The sequence below is a fragment of the Nycticebus coucang genome, chromosome 14, assembly GCF_027406575.1.
Source record: "Nycticebus coucang isolate mNycCou1 chromosome 14, mNycCou1.pri, whole genome shotgun sequence".
NCBI classification, from domain to species: Eukaryota; Metazoa; Chordata; class Mammalia; order Primates; family Lorisidae; genus Nycticebus; species Nycticebus coucang.
Window position 1 is genome coordinate 81,018,360 of NC_069793.1, and position 18,461 is coordinate 81,036,820.

Genomic DNA, 18,461 nt, shown 5'->3' on the forward strand with positions numbered 1-18,461 from the left:
ACGTTGGCTCTCCTCTCTTCAAACTCATTTTTTTGCAGGGGCATATGCCATGAATATCATTACACATTTATTTATTGACCAATTAATAGAAACGCTTCTTGATCTGCTTTTCTTCCTTGAAGATCATTTGTCTTAGCACTCATTCCTTATTTCTCAGCATATTATAGAGATTTTCCATGTGGACTTTTTTTCCCCCTAGAAAGTTGTAGAATGCTTAACACCTAGCTCTGTCATGTAATCTTTTTCAAGTTAATCATATTTTAGAAATGTGCTGATATTTTTGCTATTAGTTGTGACTTTTCTCCATTTGTGACAAAAGTTTATATTATTTTAGACAGGCCAAAAAGGGCTTGCTTTGACAACTGTACTGAATTCTGCCTGAAAGGCCACCCCTAAGATTGTAGTGGTGAGACCAGATGATACACAGAGACCTACAACATCATTTGTCTGAATATCTAAGTCATATGTCAAGTTATCAAACTTTCAGAAAAAAATTATGTCTTTTTCTTCTACTGTGATAAATTTTCTCTTCACCTTTTTCTTTTCTGAATTTCACTTTTATATTTTTTAATTCTATCATGGCCTTCACTTGTACTCATTCACAATGACCCAAAAGATATTTTTTAAAAGTAATTGTATTCAAAGTGTTCAAATATATTTTCCATCAAAAAATATAAAGTAGGGCTGGGCACAGTAGCTCACACCTGTAATCCTAGCACTCTGAAAGGCTGTGGCAGGTGGATTGCCTGAGCTCACGAATTTGAGACCAGCCAGAGCCAGAGCAAGACCTCTTCCCTAAAAATAGCCAGGCATTATGACGGCTATTATTATTGCACCAAAAGTTAATCACGGAAAGTCAGAGAGTTCTTTCTTTCATGTATGATTCACAGATTAAATAACTAAGTTATTTGTAGTGATATCTATCAGTGAGAGTACAGACTCTGGAGAGATAGTGCTCGGATTCACATCTCAGCTTTGTCACTTGTGTAACCTTGGACAGGTTTTTTGTTTGTTTAGCATGGGTTTCTGCCCCCACCCCACCCCCAGAATTGTCTAGTTCATTCTGTCACTATTTTATCCTCATAAAGACAAAGTAAAAATGATTAACGCAGATATTTTTCAGCAAGATAATGGCTATACTCCACAAAATGAAGCATAATTATGACCTGATTTACCTGGGGCACGTTTCTCAACCTTTTTGTTGAGAATTGTTTCCTGAATTGTAAAAGGGGGGCCGATAAGAATGATAACTACCTTGAAGGAATATAAATAAAAACTCATCTTGCTAAATAAAGTGCTAAGAACAGGCGGATGGACCATACAGTAGGCAGTAGACATGTATATGCCTTGCTCTTACTTTATGTGCACTCCCCAAAGCATTGTCTAGAACTTAATCCATCCTGGAAACAGCAAAACCGTTGATAATAATTACATCCAGTTTTTGAATACCTTCTCTGTGCCAAGCACAGTATTTATGTTGTCTCATTTAATCCTCAGAACAACCCTGAGAGGTAGGCACTATTCTCAAATCTCAGAGAAGAAAGTGAGATTGAGAAAAGTTAAGTAATCTACTCAAAGGCCCAGACAGTAAGTGACAGAGCTGAGCTTTAAATGGGTGTTTTCTGCGTCCTACGCCTATGCTCTTTTCACTTTGTCTTCCTGGACAACCATGACTCTTACTCCCAAATTCCCAGTTCTGAGATGGTAGCGTACAATGGTACTATTATTTGTAAGGATGAAAATTGTAATTTAATACTTCCTTTGACAAATTTTTTTTGTTTTTGAGACAGTTTCTCACTCTGTTGCACAGGCTGAAGGGCTACAGCCTCAGCCTACCTCACAGCAACCTCAAACTCCTAGATTCAAGTGATCTTCCTGCCTCAGTCTCCCCAGTAGCTGGCACTACAAGTGCCTGCTACAATACCCAGCTAATTTTCCTATTTTTAGTAGAGGCAGGGTCTCACTCTACCTAATTGCCCAAAATCATTGCTTGAGCTCAATACAGTGCTATGATTACAAGCATGAACCACCACACTCTACTATCTTTAATAAATTTTTATAAAATGATTTTTTAAGTTCAGTCATATACTGAACTATACTCCTTGTTGTTGTTTTGGCACTTTTCATGATACAGACCTTTTATTCTCCTTTGAATTTTTTTGAAGTGAAGATTGGATTTATACAGATTTCTTCTGGCTTCAACTAGTAGTCCCATAATCTTTTGCTAGAAAACAAATTATAGGATGCTTAGAGATGTTCCCTTGTTTTGAATTGCCTGAGCTATTTTTTCTTAGAAAAATATCACAGCACATACCAGCTTGGAATATGGTTATTTGGATCATCTGCCATTTTTGATAACATTTAAATTTAGGCTTATGTATTTAGGGATATAGTGGTGATGCCATAGAATTTTCTTCTGAAGGTTTCAGTTCTTTAAGAGTTCCACAAGGAACAACCTACATATAGTACTGAACAGCATCTTAAAATGCATTTCCCAGCAAGTTACAGGAGCAAAAATTAAACTCCTCAAGTTCACTTCTCTTCTACTGGACCAGAGGAGCAGCAATTTCTTTACATTTGAGTTCAGATGGGGGCAGGGAAGATTTCAAGCAAACTCACACAGCGTAAGTCTAAGCAGTTGGCACCTGCTAATGAAAATGGTGGTGGAAAGAGGAGAGTTGTATCAGACACAATCTCAAATATCTACTCCCTTGTCCTTCCTGAAAAGAATCTTGACTTTGGGGCTTATAGCCACACCAACAGGGAAAAAAATAGTTTCCTTGCCATTAGGTATGTGACTAAATTCTGATCAATGAGATGTTAATAAAATTGCCCCTTGGGATTTCCTGGAAGACTCCTTAAAGGGAGACAGTACGCCATCTTCATCCCTGTTTCCTTCAATTAAGCTGGAAATAAAACATGACGACTGAAGCTCAGGCAGTGATTCTGGGCCATTAGGTAGAGGCCATGCACTGAGGCCGGCAGAGCAACAGGCAACTGTGTCCTTGATGACGGCAAAACTGTCACACCATAGCTCTCATGCTATGTTGATTAGTATGATATAAGCACTCCAATTTGCACAAATAATCAACACACTGAAATTGGCATTAATGTATTTATGATCTATGTACAAAAGACTTAATTAGAAAAAACAAAAACTGTCACACCAACTCTGGACTGCTTACTTCCAGACTTCATTTATGTAAGAGAGAAATGAATTTATATCTGGTTTAAGGCACTATTATTTGCTGTTTTCTGTCTTTCTCAACTTTGCCTAATTCCAAGAGACAGAAAGATCCATTAGGATAGTCACATATTATACTCTCTTGGGCAAAGTAAAAAGAAAGATGTGACCTCATCTCCAGGACCAGGTTATTTTTCTATGCCTCACCCCATTGTATATCCATCTGGCCAATAGAAGCCAGACATCTGGACAGTTTCCTCAAGAAGACAGAACTTGTCCATTAACCCTAGTTTATAAATATAGCAGCAATTTCTCAGATAATATGTTTATGTTTTCTCAGGATAGACTTTGCTGGATTTTGTTGTCTGAGCTTAGTTTAAATGACTTCTCTGTAATTTATACAATTAATTAATTGTTAATAAATTAACTGTTACTTGATCCTTTAATCCTTTAGGACCTTTCCTTAGAGTTTCAAGAAAGGCAAACTAGCCAAATATGACTTTTAACCTCAAACTTCAAACTGGATCATACATTCTATTGAAAAGTACCCCCAGCTATTTCTCTAGAAAGCCTCGTTTTTTTCTTCAAATGTTCTATCATTTTTACAACCTAATCTCTAACATGTTTCAATCTGTTGTTATTTACAATGTTGACTCCTATGTTGTAAGGTTATAAATTTATTTCTTTTAGGCAGGTGTGGTGGCTCATGCTTATAATCCTAGCACTCTGGGAGGCTGAGGCGGGAGGATTGCTTGTGCTTAGGAGTTTTGAGACCACCCTGAGCAAGAGTGAGACCCTGTCTCTATTAAAAAGAGAAAAACTAGCCAGATGTTGTGGCGGGTGCCTGTAGTCTCAGGTACTCAAGAGACTAAGGCAGGTGGATCCCTTGAATCCAGGAGTTTGAGGTGACTGAGCTATGTATGATACCAGAACACTACACCTAGAGTGACAGAGTGAGACTCTGTCTCCAAAATAAATAAAATCTATTTCTTTTAAAGTTCAATTTTACCCTTGAAAAGAGTATTACATTTTCAACAATAAATATTACGGATGTAGATAAGAGTAGAGGATGAAAAGAAAAAAGAAAAGAAAAGAAAAAATTGGACTAACACCAGAAGAAAACTTGTCTTTAAGTTTTCTTACACATTAAACATTTTGGCTAAGTAAATTCTTCTAAGGAGCACCAGAAGATTTTAACCAGCAGAAACAAAAGCCTGGCAAAACCAAAAGGCAGATTTCCTTATGATCTAATAAGATAATTTTGTCTTCATAATTAGCAAATTGCTGTTGCTAAAATAGCATATGAAAGAGTATGCTCAAATATTCTCCCAATAGCCACAATGTGCATGATTCAGACCGGGAGCAGTGACAGCATAGGATATGTTTGGAGAAATGCACTTGATTGCCAAATCCTATCCTCAGGCAGCAGAATGTGTGTGAATCTCCTACCCACTACCAACTCGTGTCTCTAAGATATGTTGACACATTTATTCGTCATGTTTCTTTAGTCTGCAGTGTGGTATAATATAAAAATTACTGGGTTCAAGGTCAGAAGTATTAAGAGTTCCAATCCAGGCTCTAACACTTATGGCCTTGTTCATGTCCCTGGACCTTGCCTGGTGTCAGTTTCCTCATCTGTAAACTGGTGTTAATAATATGTACCTCTACTGCTTGCTTCACAAGTCTGCTGTGACGATCACGTGATATGAATGCATTAGGCTTTGTAAATTAGAGAAGCTAAGCATTCTGACTGGGTGTGGTGGCTCACTCCTGTAATCCCAGAACTCTGGGAGGCCAAGGTAGGTGGATTGCTTGAGCTCATGAGTTTGAGGCCAGCCTGAGCAAAAGCGAGACCCCCATCTCTGTTAAAAATAGAAAAACTGAGGCAAGAGGATCGCTTGAGCCCGAGTTGGAGGTTGCTGTGAGCTATGACGTCAAGCACTCTACCCAGGGCAACAGCTTGAGACTCTGTCTCAAAAAAAAAAAAAAAAAAGCTAAGCATTCTATTACTGTAGGTTTTCCCACCTATGCCTTTGGCTCTACTTGTGACGTTCCTTTTCCTCAAAATCTTTTTTGAAAATGAGGAGCCATTTAGCAGATCTTTCAGTGACTTCTCTCAAGAGCAAATCGCTTAGCTTTCTGAGCCTCTTTATCTGTAAATGAGGAGTCAGATTAGAATAATAGGCCAAAATTTTATTTAGAAGCAGAACTTTTGTTTATAAACTTCTTCAGAGGATCATTTGACAAAAGCATTTTTGCTCTTGGCTGAAATGGTTGAGTCTGGAATGAGGGGCACTCAGAGTCTTATGTAATTAGACTCCTTACCCTCTTTCAGGCCACCACTATGATCCTCACAACAAACTCAGACCCTTCTCACTCTAACCTTCTACAGTGTCGGGGATGTGATTGATTCCAGTCCTTATGTTCCTAGCATTCTTTAAGCAAAACTCTCTACTACAAAGAGGTAAAGAAAAGCTGTAGTATGTTTTAGATGGACAGATGTCTTGTCCTCTCCAGTGACTTTAAATACCAGTTAGTTCATCATTCCATTATTTGAGTCATTCTAAACTCTTACTAGCCAACCAACAAATTTGTTGAAAAGTAGCCAAGTCATTCTAACCAGATATGTGCCAAATTCCTTAAGATGGAAGATGTCTTTAAAAAGCCATGTAAAATACTTCTCTGTTAAAAAACAAAATAGGCTCGGCACCTGTGGCTCAAGTGGCTAAGGCACCAGCCACATACACCTGAGCTGGTGGGTTTGAATCCATCCCCGGCCTGCCAAACAACAATGACAGCTGCAACCAAAAAATAGCCGGGCATAGTGGCGGGTGCCTGTAGTCCCAGCTACTTGGGAGGCAGAGGCAGGAGAATCACTTGAGCCCAGGAGTTGGAGGTTGCTGTGATGCCACAGCACTCTACCCAAGGCGACAGCTTGAGGCTCTGTCTCAAAAAAAAAAGAAAGAAAAGAGGGAGTAACAACAAAGCTACAGGCAGTAGCTCATGCCTGTAATCTTACCACTCTGGGAGGCTGAGGCAGGTGGAATTCTGAGCTCAGGAGTTCAAGACCAGTCTCAGCAAGAGCAAGATGCCATCTCTATTAAAAATAAAAAAACTAGCTGGGTGTGGTGGTGCACGCATATAGTCCTAACTACTTGGGAGGCTGAGGCAAAAGGATTGTTGTAGAGCCCAGGAATTTGAACAGAGTGAGACTATCTCAAAAAAACAAAACAAAATCGGGTGGTGCCCGTAGCTCAGTTAGTAGAGCACTGGCTATATACAGTGAGGTTGGCGGGTTTGAACCTGGCCTGGGCCAGCTAAAACAATAATGACAACTGCAATAAAAAAAAAAAAAAATAGCTGTGTGTCGTGGTGGTGCCTATAGTCCTAGCTACTTGGTGGCTGAGGCAAGAGAATTGCTTAAGTCCAAGAGTTTGAGATTGCTGTGAGCTGTGACACTACAGCACTTTACCCAGGGCAACAGCTTGAGACTCTATATCAAGAAAAAAAAGAACCCTCAAAAATAAAATACAAAAATTTAATTTAAAGGGCGGCGCCTGCGGCTCAGTGGGTAGGGAGCCGACCCCATATACCGAGGATAGCGGGTTCAAACCCGGCCCCAGCCAAACAAAAAATAGCTGTGCGTTGTGGCGGGTACCTGTGGGCCTAGCTACTTAGGAGCCTGAGGCAAGAGGATTGCCTAAGCCCAAGAGTTTGAGGTTGCTGTGAGCTGTGATGCCATGGCATTCTGTCAAGGGCGACAAAGTGAGACTCTGTCTCCAAAAAAAAAAAAAAATTAATTTAAAAGTTAAAAAATGATTAACAACAACAAGAACAAAGGAATCTACCTAAAATAGCTTAGCAGTCCTCATGGAATAAAGAACTCTGCAAGTTAATATTAAAGGGGCAATTCTCTAAGTTGCTCTCCACTAAATACACAGCAAAACTGCAGGCTTTTTGAACCTCTTACGCAAGAATGACTCAGATGAAGAAGCCACTTACAACAAAGCAAGCAATGCAACGCTGTTTCTCAATGGCCCAAATGAGATGGCTTAGGGAAGTTGGCCTCAGAACACACAGATCATTTAACTGTAGAGTGTCAGAGCTGGAAATGACGTTAGAGAATAACCAGTCTATTTTACAAATGACAAATGTAAAGTCCAGAAAGACTGTGAGCCACCTAAGGTTGGGGATTCATTCAAGTTTATTAAATAAACATTACTCTGTACCAGATGGTAGGGATAGAAAGGAAAGTAAAACATAATCCCTGTCCAAGTGGTGGAAGAAGATAGACAAACAAGTCAGACACAGAGTCTTACTTTGTCACTCTTCTTGGTAGAGTGCCGTGGCATCATAGCTTGCAGCAACTTCAAAGACATGGGCTAAAGCCTCAGCCTCCCGAGTAGCTGGGTCTATAGGCACCCACCACAACACCCAACTACCAAATCCTTTACTTTAAACTCTTATGTATAGTTTTTGTATTTTCTAATTTTTTTGTGGAATGAGAAAAAGTACCCAAATCCAGATCATTGGGAATAAACTCGATAATTGTTAGTGACCATGTTCAGATTTTCATATGGTTGGTAGTTTCAGACCTTCCAAAAACACTAAATATCAAATTATTAAGTTCTAAAAATTTTCTTTTCTTTTTTTTGAGACAAATTCTTGCTTTGTCACCCTTGGTAGAGTGCCGTCATAGCTCATAGCAACTTCAAATTCTTGGGCTTAAGTGATCCTCTTGCCTCAGCCTTCCAAGTAGCTGGGACTATAGGCACCCACCACAACTCCGGGCTATTGTTTTTTTTTTTTTTTTTTTTTGAGACCTGGTCTCACTCTTGCTTAGGCTGGTCTCCAAATCCTGAGCTCAGGCGATCCACCCACCTCAGCCTCCCAAAGTGCCCTAGCACAAAGTGCCCAGGGCAACCAAGAACAGCCTGGCTGTTTTTAACAGGTGTTTTAACAGGCTGTTTTTACAGGCGTGAGCCACTGCGCCCAGACTAAGTTCTAGAAATTTTCATCAGTGTTACTTACTGAATGTGGAGTGAAGAGAAATAGTTGCTATCAAGAACCTATTAGTAGAGTGAATTAAGTAATATATTTATGAATTCAATACAACCAACATTTGAGTATTCTCCATATGTATATTTTATCCTAGGAAAAAATGACAGAAAAAAAAAAAAACCATCAGAGCCAGGCACAGTGGCTCTGATGCCACAGCAATCTACCAAGGGCAACAAAATGAGACTCTGTCTCAAAAAAAAAATGTTGAAGGGTACTAGCTAAAGAAAAAAGATAATTTTAATAGGAAACGACCAAAGGATAATGTGAAAGCAACTTATAAGAAAATACATTATGACATAATCTAGATTCTAGACAGTGGCTAATATCTGGTTTAACAGCCCTACAGCATATTCATCAAACTAACTTTAGTGGCTGAGAGAAAAATAAACAATCAGCTTTTTGTGTGTTGCATTGACCCAAGATAGGCATAAACATAGGCAAAAACTCACAGGCAGTTCTGAAACAGCATTCATCCACTGTGTGCTAGTTGTGGCCCAGGGCAACCAAGAACAGCCTGGCTGTTTTTAACAGAAAAGTATCTATCAGTCACCAACAATTGTCGTGCCTCTGGCTGATCACAGAGCTCCGAGCACCTGGTAGACATGCTCATGCTCCTGGGTCATTAGCTGGCTCCTACCAAGAGGTCAGTATATGTTCCTTGTTGAATGGCCCTTCATTCTGAAAGAGCTGCTGGTGATGCACGTATCTATCCTACCCTTCTGCCGCTCTTTCCTCCTCCTTTTCTCACTTCTGTAGGTCTCTCACACATGAAACACACAAAGAGAATCATCATCAGAACAAAACAGTAGTATATGTACACCATGGAATACTATTCAGACACAAGAACAGATGTAGACTTTACATATTTTGTGTTTACCTGGATGGAGTTGAAACACATTCTTCTTAGTAAAGTATCACAGAATGGAAAAACAAGTATCAAATATACTCAAGACTAATAGAAACTGATATATAAATAATTACTCGCCCACACGAAAGAAAAACACAAGTATAGTCTAGCTGGGGCCAGGGTGGAGGGGGGGCTCCACTGGTAGATTCTGACCTAATGTGCTCAGCATGACCCCTGAGTGAAGGGCTCAACTACAACTTGAACTTTACCTTAGAAATGTGTAACTTAAACATTTATACCCTCATATCAATCTGAAATTAAAAAAGGAGAATAATCACCCATGGTACCATCTCTGAAGGAAATAGGAAATATGTATATAGCTGGATGTCAAACACTTGAAAATACTAAGGTCTTCAAACACATTGCAAAGCATAACCTAAAATGTGCATTTAGCTAGAGGTCCATCTAAAACAAAGAAAGAAAGAAAGAATAAAAAGCAATTTACATTTAAACCAGAAGAGATTTTGCTCTGTTTTTAGACATAATTATCTCAAGCTTTGTCAGTATGAAGTTTAGACAGATTTGCTAACAGCATATTCAAATTCAGGTAGTTGGTTAGCTCAGAAGTCAAGTCTCATAGGTGTAGACCATTATTTATTATAATTATTTAGTTAATAGTTATCATAATAAGGCCAGGCACAATGGCTCAAGCCTATAATCCTAGGACTTTGGGAGGCTGAGGCAGGTGCATAGCCTGAGCTCAGGAGTTCCAGACCAGCCTGAACCAGAGTGAGACCTAAAAATAGCTGAGCATTATGGCTGGCACCTGTAGTTCCACCTACTCAGAAGGCTGAGGCAAGGGGATCATTTAAGCCCAAGAGTTTGAGGTTGCTGTGAGCTGTGATGCTATGACACTCTACTAAGGGCAACAAAGTGAGACACTGTCTCAAAAAAAATTTATCATAATAAACATAATTGTAGGACAGTACATTACCAAAGTGCTCTTAGTCTGGTGATATTAAATCAATTTAAGCCAAAATCAGTTCTTTTTAAATTCACTAATGAGAATGAAGTTTGACTGTTTTGTGGAACCTGCGGAGGAAAACACAATGAACTAAAAGTTTAGATATTTGGTAGAAACTTCAGTTAAAATACTCAACTGGATAATTTAACTGAGATTGTAACAAAGTTGTGCACATTTTAAAAATTAAATTATTAAATGTTATTTTGAATTTTGCTTATAATTATAGACTATAACAGACTTTGGTACTCTATATCGGTGTTTTTATAACTTTTCTGGTGAAATGAATCAAAAGTGATGTTGTTAAAAATACAGTTGCTTAGCTTCCAAGCCTTGAATTTGTGATTCATTCAGGTCTAGGACCTGAGACCAAGAAAATTATATTTTAAAACCACTTTCACAATAATTTATTTTTAGGGAAATACTAGTTTTCGTGAACCATTACCCAATGTCCAGACCCCATAGAAACTAGGAGCATATAAATTTTACTTACATAATCAATCTGTAACCACTGGGCTCAAAACTTTTGACATCTCTTTAGAGCTTCATAACATTCCATAAGATGGAAAATGTTACCAATTAAACTCCAAAAGATTGAATAACTAGACCAAGATCTCAAAACCAGGTCTCCTTGGCTCCAAAGGAAAAGAGAGAAGGGACAAAAGAAAACAGATTCTATTAAGAGCACTCCAACTTTTCAAGAATTATTGAATATACACAGTAAGTTAAAACGTTAAATCCACCTTAAAATTGTCCATCTGAAATGTAAAATTGTTAAAAAAAAATAATCATATGGAAGTCCCAGGGGAAGAACAAAGAGTAGATGGTCACAAAAAAGATTGAAGATCATAGTTAATTCTGTATTAGAGTTGGGGTAGATGTTATTTTATTAGGAAAAACAAACCCTTTTTGATTAAGGAAATAGAGAAAAGAGTAAATAGTTCATGATATTCTGAAGTTGGCAATTCAAACTATAAGGAGATCATCCTATTCTGGTGTGCAACTCCTCATCTTGACCAAAGGAGACTAAGACAAAAGCACTGCACAGTACGTACGTCTAACCCTGTTCTAGCTTGATGCTGAGAAGGGGAATTCTTCAAAGAGTTGATAAGCAAACCTAGTTATAAGAATCAGGTTGTCTTTCACACACGTAAGAAATAATTCACCTGAGTCAAGCTAACATTTTCAGAGAATACAAGCTGAGTTGAGCTAGTTTTTTTGTGCAGAACACAAGCTCTAATGTTACCTTGAAAGACCTAGCAAACAAAACCTTCAGCCCTTTGATGCAGAAATGGGCCAGATAATCCTTGAGAAGAAAGGGGGAAATATGTCAGCAAGTTGCTATGGAAATGAATGTCCCCACCCCTTCAGTTTGTGACATTGGTCTAATGTAGACAATGGTGATTATTTTTTTATTTTTATTACAGGATGTGGCTGCTTCCCAGGCTTTCAAAAAATTCTACTTCCTTGCTTGCTTTCTATCAACATGTCATATTTCTGCTTTACAACCATGAGGTGGTGGAAGTAGCCTAGGATGTATACAGGCTGAGGTAGAGGGGGATTTAAAATTTCGTGGAGAGGGCAGCACCTGTGGCTCAAAGGAGTAGGGCACCAGCCCCATATACCAGAGATGGTGGGTTCAAACCCAGTCCTGGCCAAAAACTGCAAAAAAAAAAAAAAAAAAAAAAAAAATTTAAAATTTCTTGGAGACCATAGTTTGGTAATGAAGGGAGCTTCTAGAAAGGTACCAGACTCATCATAAGGTGTGAGCCTGTATAATGAGAAGGTCATTATAAAAGAGTGTGATAGGCTGAAAGGACCTGGCTATAAAGCAATATCAAAACCCATGGAATTCCATTTTTTCTTATGTAGATGGGATACACCAGAAATTAACCTAAGAACTTTGAATTAGAGCAGCTAAATGATACTCTAGGGGAGATGTTGAAAAATTTGGAGGAAAATGGTTTTCAATTACTTTTTTTTTTTTGAGACAGAGCCTCAAGCTGTCACCCTGGTAGAGTGCCGTGGCATCACAGCTCACAGCAACCTCCAATTCCTGGGCTAAAGCGATTCTCCTGCCTCCACCTCCCAAGTAGCTGGGATTACAGGCGCCTGCCACAATGCCTGGCTATTTTTTTGGTTGCAGCGTGATTGTTGTTTGGTGGGCCCAGGCTGGATTCGAACCTGCAGGCTCAGGTGTATGTGGCTGGCGCTTAGCCGCTGAGCCATTTTTTGGAGATAGAGCCTCACTTTGTTGCTCTCAGTAGAGTGCTGTGACATCAGAGCTCACAGCAACCTCAAACTCTTGGGCTCAAGCAATCCTCTTGTCTCAGCCTCCCCAAGTAGCTAGGACTACAGGCGCCCTCCACAACGCCCAGCTATTCTTTTTTAGAGACAGAGTCTTGCTCTAGCTCTGGCTTGTCTTGAACTCCTGAGCCCAAGCAATCCACCCGCCTCAGCTTCCCAAAGTGCTAGGATTACAGGTGTAAGCCACCATGCTCCACTGGGCCCTTTCAAACACTTTTGAAGCATAATTTGCATATGAGAAAGCATCCTTGTGATTATATATCAATCTAGGTTCTAAAGCACTAAGATGTACCAGTGCTTTCTTAACCTTACAGAGCTTGGTGATCTCTATTCTGTGGACTTTCTGGCCACTAACTTGATTCTTTTCAGCCCCCAAGATCATATTCTGGTCACTACCCAATAGCACAAAGAACATGTTTCTTTTGGTGAAACTGATTCTACTATTAGTACATTGGATGGAAAGCTGGAAGTCAAGAGAAACAGAAGGATATGGGCAGTGATTAAACAGTTACTTCCTATTTCAAAGGACAGTGGTGAGAGGAAATCATACTTGAAGCCCACAAGGTGGACTCAAGGTGTGAGTAGAACAACTCCACCTGCTCAGACCGGCGTCTCTCTCCTGTCCTTTTGCTTTGCTTTCTCTTCCACTCTTGGCTACCTATTTTTCATTTCTCTGTAGATGTACATCTTTCTGGCTCCTCTCTTTTTCTCCCAAATATTTGTTTCCTCCTTTATCAATTGTTCTTTTCCATGACCCTTTGTTTCTTGGACTTTTCTTGTCTCTTCTCCTCTTTACCCACCTCCACTCTCATCCACATTCTGGAAACCAATCATAACATGAAATTCAAAGATAGCATTTTAGATGGTCATATTTGTAGGAGATAATTTTATGTTCATAGTTCTTACTTTTAGAAGCATATAATTAGAAGTTTGTATATATCTTTCATAGAAGAAAAATCCCCACAACCAAAAAAGTTAAATTACTTCTATTTCTGACAGGATTTTTACTTTTTTCTGTAGGCCAGTGGCCTTAATAGACAAACTATTCCCTAACAAAAACCTCATATTTGACACTCCATGAATTTAAGGTTTTAAAATAAATGCTTTGTAACTCCTGTATGGACAGACTTTCTTCTAAGTCCTGCTATTTGGTGATATTTTGTTGTATAACTGTATTGGTTGCTTTAACATAAATGCAATCATCTAGACATATCAAATTGTTTTAATGAGTTTGTCTATAATGAATTTATTTTATTTACACTTTAAGGTTTTGAGGAGCCTGAATGTATAAAATGAGAATCTTGAAGAAAAGTCCCAGTTCTTTGAAGCAAAAATCTTTGTTACAAAAAGTGGTGTGAGTCTTCTAGACATTTGCTGTCTTGATACCTTGCGTGTCTAAAATCAGAGGCTAACCCAATTATACTTTGAGATACTTTCCATCTATAGAGCTATAGGTCAGAATGGAAGAAAAAGTATCCAATGTACTCAGCCCTACTATGAAACTAATTTATGGCTTTCACATGAAAGCTACAACCCAGTTATAACCCAAGAATAGGGAGGGGGGCGGAGGAAGGGCGATTGGTGGGATTACACCTGCGGTGCATCTTACAAGGGTACATGTGAAACTTAGTAAATGTAGAATATAAATGTCTTAACACAATAACTAAGAAAATTCCAGGAAGGCTATGTTAACCAGTGTGATGAAAATGTGTCAAACAGTCTCTAAAACCAGTGTATGGTGCCCCATGATCACATTAATGTACACAGCTATGATTTAATAAAAAAAAAATTATAAAAAAAAAAGAGCTATAGGTCTATGAACCAAAATCTGAAGTGACAGAGTTTGTGTCTTAAGAAACATTTTTTTTCCAGCTAGATTCTATTGGTTCTTCACATCATGCCACATTCTAGCTGCAGGCCAAGTGGAAAATATAGCTGGAAATTTGGGGGGCCAAATATAACTCTGTTCTGGAAAATTACTTCACCAACCACAGGTATTTAGATACGCCTTAGAATGTGGTATTGGTATCCATGGAATGCCCGTCATGGTCCTCTGAGCCCAAGAATCACCTCTCAGGAAAAAACTGCAAATTAATTACAAAGACATCTGGACTGGCACGGATGATGTCTGCTCCTTTTTCATGCACATCCTTAACTTAGCCCACATCTAGTTGGATGTGTAGTGTGAAAGAGGAGAGTGGAAATATCCTATATGGCCAAGCTTTTAGACATCCCTAATGGCTGTCTCAAAGGTCTGTCCCACTTAACATACCCAAAGCAAACCCCAGTCTTCAAAATATGTTCTCTACCTAGTCTTTCATATCTCAGTAAATGGCATCACCATACTCCCCAGGAATTCAAGTTAGAATCTAGGATTCATTCTGCTGTCCACTTCACTTCGTTCTCAAAATACTATTCATCAACAAATCTGTAAGGTTATTCCTCCAGAATAAATCCTCAATTTCACCATCAGCAGTATTTATCACCTGACTCCACACCACCGTTTTCATTCACCTGGACTTCTGCAAAAGACTCCTGTCTTCCCTTTTGCCCCTCTATGCTCCATCCTCTATCCAGAAGATAGTTATCTTTTAAAAACATAAATTAGCACATATCTCTTCTTTGCTTAAACCACACCAATCTATGTCTCCCACTGTAACTAGAATTATAACCAGCAGTTTTGCTATGCCCTCTAAGTCCCTATATATCTGGCTTCTGCGTATCTCTACGATCTCATCCTATCTTTAACCTCTTTGTTCAGTTCATCCCAGCCACATTTTGCTTTTCTCCTGTCTCATGAACCTGCACACCAAACTCCTTTGCACTCAGGGCCCTTGAATTGCTGTTCCCTCTACTTGATATGTTTCCCCCAAGTCTTCTCAGAGCTGTCTCCTCATAATTCAAGCTTCAGCTCAGTTACCATGTCTTTACTACAGCCTTTCTACCCTCCTCTCCTGTTCATTAGACTTTTTGGAATTAGACAAATTTTCAAAAATTGTGTGCATCTATTATTTTGATTTTTAAAATCAAGGTAAAAATATATAAATAAACAAAACAGCCTCTCTAGTCACTATTATATCACTGTTTTCTTTATTGACATCATCAACTTAGATTACTTTAAGTTGGGTTTTATTTACATAGTAAGATACTATTGCCAATACCCATGCACATGGAATTAGGTCCTTGATACAAATGAGAAACTGTCAACATTCACATAGACCTTGTAAAAAAACTGTAAATAGATTGCTATCTGTATGTCAGTATACCAGTGGTGAGATTCACAACAAAGTGAAAATTGAAAAGCAAAATTAATGTTAATTTGGGTCTGAAAGATCATAACTGAGTTCTGCTTTTGAGCCAGTGGAGAACTGCATGGCATTACTGATGCAGCAGTTGAAGCTGGACTATGAGCATACTGTAGGCCAATTTGCTGCACAGTGAGAAGGGACGAGTAAAAGGTAAGGTAGTTGCCCAGAGACTCCAAATGGTTATAAGGATGTAATTTAGAATTAGGGCTTTGAAAAACATTAACTTTCTTTCTTTTCTATTTTAGTTTTTTCTTTGCTCCCTTCACATACAATCAGGGAAAAAGAATGACTTTTATTTATTGAGTGTCTACTATGTGCCAAGCCATTCTCTGTAATTCTTACAGAACCCCCTAAAGTATTATTTCCCCATTTTACAAATAAGTAAGTGGAAGTCCAGGAGGTTAAATGACTTGCCAAAGCCATATAATTATGCAAAAAGGGAAGCAATGATTTAAACTACATCTTTCAACTCCCAGAGCTGACGTGATTTCCACTGTACCACACTGTCTGCCTTTGTCCTTGAGCACTCCATTTATTTCTGTGATTCCCGGCACCAATTTCAGGGCTTGGCATGGCCCCATAATGGAATCCTGCCTAACTGGAGAGCAAACACCTCTGCTGCCAGCAGAGGGGCAACCTAAGAGAAATGTGTGATCCAAATTGCATCCAAGCATTGCCAACTAAGCAGCTTTCAAGTCCCCTGCTCATACCTCTCCTTCTTCACTTCCCCCACATCCTTTCACAGCTCACCTCTACCTCTATCCACTGGCATCTTCCAGGAGCTAAGAAGAGAGCTACTCTGATCAGCAGAATCACTGCTGGGAACCAGGGCAGGCTCAGGCAATGTGATCTGAAGAGCTGAAGTGTGCAGCCCACAGAAAGAAAGAATTGGGTAAAATGCAAACTAAAGAGGAGGATAAGCATAAAAGGAAAATCTTCCTGACAGAGATGAATTAGTTATGGGACTAACTCCTCCAGGGAAGAAATTGGGCTCCATTTCCCGAGACTCCTTGAGCAGAAACCATGCTGTAGAGGACAAGGAGGGGGTGGTGATGGTGAGGGAGACATCAGTGACTAACAGGTGCTTTCCACCTCTGAGTTTTATGAAGATGAATGAGGCATTTTTAAATAAAGGAAGAAATGAAAATAATAAAAATGGAGAAATAGGGCTGACTAAGGCACTGCAAAGAATGAAGCTTTTTGCTCCTTGTACTGAGAGAGAAAAATGATTTTTTTCAACTGGAAGATGAAGAGCTGATAAGTTCAGAGTTTTGAATTCAGAGTTCAGGCTCTGCCACTTACCAACTGTATGAACCTGAGCAAATTGCTCAGCCTTTCTAAGCTATGAAATAGGAATGATACTCTATTTTATAGGTTATTTCTCACCATAAAATAGAAATAAACATTATTGTAAATAGTTATTGTGAAGATTAAATGAGATAACACAAGTAAAAACAGCATCTGCTTAGCACATAGGAAGCACTGAATAAATGACATTAGTAGGGCACAGATTTATGTGTAGGGGAAATATAGCTGCATCATTATTATCCAGGTCACACTATGGGGACAATTCTTCCCTTTAAACTTAACAATTAGCATCTCTTTGGTTCAAGTATTTGCTGAGTTGATAGCTCACACACTGTCTCCTGACTTAGCTTTCAGATCACAGGGAAGACGAAGGCCAAGTGTGACAGACACCACCTCCACTCATAGGCAAGCTTAACAAAGAGCAATTCAACCCGTGTTGGTGTTCCAGCTCATTTGGAGGAAAAAGCTATCTCCATGGAGAAGAGGATATACATTGGAGATAATATTAATGATAACTGCACATTTAGTCTTTTTTTTTTTTTTTTGAGACAGTGTCACTTTGTCACCCTTGGTAGAGTGCCATGGCATCATAACTCACAGCAACCTCAAACTCTTGGGCTCAAGCTGTTCTCTCACCTCAGCCTCCCAAGTAGCTGGGACTACAGGCACCCACTACATCGCCGACTGTTTTTTGGAGACAAGGTCTAGCTCTGGTTCAGGCTGGTCTCCAACCCGTGAGCTCAGGCAATCCTCCGCCTCGGCCTCCCAAGTGCTATTTAGTCTTTTACACTTTACAAAGCACTTTTACCTGGGAAAGGTTAACTATAGTCATTTTATAGATGAGGAAATAGCATCTTAGGTAAAGCAACTCAATTAAGATGACATACAATTATTGGGTTTAGGACTTCAAGGCTGGAGCTCTTTTATACCACGAGATGTATAGGGAACAGGAAGGAGCAGCAGATTAGAAAGATAGTTGCTTCCAGTCATAAAAACAATGAATTTAAGAACAGGAAAAAGCTTTCAGATTACCCAGTCCTGTGGTTTTTGACTGTCCATGGGGTTCAGTAGGAGGTGGAGGGAGCCAAGCAGAGGGTGAGATTATATTCAGCCCAGCTCTTTTTTTTTTTTTTTTGTGAGACAGTCTCACTTTATGGCCCTCGGTAGAGTGCCATGGCCTCACACAGCTCACAGCAACCTCCAACTCCTGGGCTTAGGCGATTCTCTTGCCTCAGCCTCCCGAGTAGCTGGGACTACAGGTGCCCACCACAACGCCCAGCTATTTTTTGGTTGCAGTTCAGCCAGGGCTGGGTTTGAACCCACCACCCTCAGTATATGGGGCCGGCGCCTTACCGACTGAGCCACAGGCGCCGCCCTCAGCCCAGCTTTTATCAGTTAAATTTATAACATTAAAACGTTCTTTGA

General features: G+C 39.4%; 1 non-coding gene across 1 annotated transcript; it reads right to left on the reverse strand.

Annotated features, from left to right (window-relative positions):
• Nucleotides 1-1,047: 1,047 nt before the first annotated feature.
• Nucleotides 1,048-1,173, reverse strand: LOC128566198 (small nucleolar RNA SNORA69). The gene has a single exon (XR_008374486.1). It is a non-coding gene; the product is annotated as a small nucleolar RNA SNORA69 (small nucleolar RNA).
• Nucleotides 1,174-18,461: the final 17,288 nt, after the last annotated feature.